Raw genomic sequence first — 2242 nt, 5'->3', positions numbered from 1 at the left:
GCAAAGGTCTGCCGTTAGCCACTTAACGGACTGACAGCGCAATTATTGTCGTCCGCCCTCTTTGCCGTCCGCCGCAGACGGCAAAGAGCCTTTGCCGTCCGCCGCCAGGAAGCAGACGGCAAAGCAGCTGTTTACCGTAGCCTTCTTTGCCGGAGCCTTTTGCCGTCCGCGGCTGACGGCAAAGGTCTTTGTCGTCCGCCTTTCGAGCCTTTGCCGTCCGCCATGGCAGACGGCAAAGTAGCTGTTTCCTGTAGTGTTAATATGCGTAAAGGATCTGAACATATGATCTTCCACCAAATAAACCAACTAGCATCAACTACAAGGAGTAATCAACACTACTAGCAACCTACAGGTACCAATCCCAGACTTAGAGACAAGAATTGGATACAAGAGATGAACTAGGGTTTGAGAGGAGATGGTGCTGGTGAAGATGTTGATGGAGATTGACCCTCTCCCGATGAGAGGAGCGTTGGTGATGACGATGGCGATGATTTCCCCCTCCAGGAGGGAAGTGTCCCCGGCAGAAGAGCTCCGCCGGAGCCCTAGATTGGTTCCGCCAAGGTTCCGCCTCGTGGCGGCGGAGTCTCGTCCCGAAAGCTTGCTTATGATTTTTCTTCAGACGAAAGACTTCATATAGCAGAAGATGGGCACCGGAGGGCCAGCAGGGGACCCACGAGGCAGGAGGCGCGCCCCCCACCCTCGTGGCCAGGGTGTGAGCCCCCTCTGGTATTTCTTCCGCTCAGTACTTTTTATTATTTCCAAAAACAACTTTCATGGAGTTTCAGGACTTTTGGAGATGTGCAAAATAGGTCTCTAGTATTTGCTCCTCTTCCAGCCCAGAATTCCAGCTGCCGGCATTCTCCCTCCTTATGTAAACCTTGTAAAAATAAGAGAGAATAGGCATAAGTATTGTGACATAATGTGTAATAATAGCCCATAATGCAATAAATATCGATATAAAAGCATGATGCAAAATGGACGTATCAACTCCCCCAAGCTTAGACCTTGCTTGTCCTCAAGCGGAAGCCGATAACGATAAATATGTCTACATGTTTAGAGGTAGAGGTGTCGATAAAATAAAATACGGACATGAGGGCATCATGATTAATCTTATAACAGCAACATATATGGATATTGTCATATGATTTCTTATGCTCAAGTAATAATCTATTCACAATGCAAAGTATGAATCAGAAACTTAATTGAGAACTAACAAACTATAATCTCGGTCATTGAGGCAATTACAATTTCTCATAACATCAGAAAGAGTCTATGTCAGAGCTTTTTAGCAAGTCCACATACTCAACTATCATTTAGTCTTTCACAATTGCTAACACTCACGCAATACTTGTCGTTACGGAGTTTTAATTAGACACAGAGAAAGATAGGGGCTTATAGTTTCGCCTCCCAACCTTTTACCTCAAGGGTAATGTCAACAATAATAGCTCATGCTAACTTACATCCAATTAGATATATATATATATATATCAGGATCTTTCCAACACACTGTGCTTGCCAAATGATAAAATGTAAAAAGGAAAGGTGAAGATCACCATGACTCTTGCATAAGGTAGAAGATAATAATTGTAACATCCCAAATTTTCAATTTGGTATGTTATACATAGATCATCATTGCATATCATGTTTTATTGCATTTTGACAAATCCTCGATAAATCCTAAGCAACTCAAGGACCCTCGGAGAGAGTTGGGGATTTTCTCGAATTTTCATATTTGATTTTCATCAAATAATAAGACGAGGATTTTGGTTTTAATTATTTTCCTCTCCAGAAAAATATTTCATTTTAAATAAACGAGAGGAGAAAATATGACTTCTCCAAAACAATTGAAATACTGGAGGAAAAATGTTAAAATCATTATTTGGAATTTATTTGGATTTTATTTGCAATTTTTATTGCATTAAAAATATTGCATGTTTTCAACATATTTATTTTGATTTAAAAAAATGTTCACCCTATTCTACATTTTCTAACTAGACGGGGAAAATTTATTTCATATTTTCTGATTTTTATTTATTTTTCTACGTATTATTTTCCGCGGATCTTATTTAAAAAAAAGCCCGCGCGCCGACTGGGCCAAAGGCCCAGCCGCCGGCCCACCTCGCGCCTCTCCTCTTCCCGCACGACGCCGCCGTCGCTGTGTCCATGGCGGACACGGGAAGCGCCGCCGCTCGGCTTGCCCCTCCCCCAAGCCGCCGGACCCCCCTCCTTAAATAACCCCCCC

Source organism: Triticum aestivum, chromosome 7D (genome assembly GCF_018294505.1).
Source record: "Triticum aestivum cultivar Chinese Spring chromosome 7D, IWGSC CS RefSeq v2.1, whole genome shotgun sequence".
In the NCBI taxonomy this organism is placed as follows: Eukaryota; Viridiplantae; Streptophyta; class Magnoliopsida; order Poales; family Poaceae; genus Triticum; species Triticum aestivum.
This window is presented reverse-complemented; position numbering follows the sequence as displayed.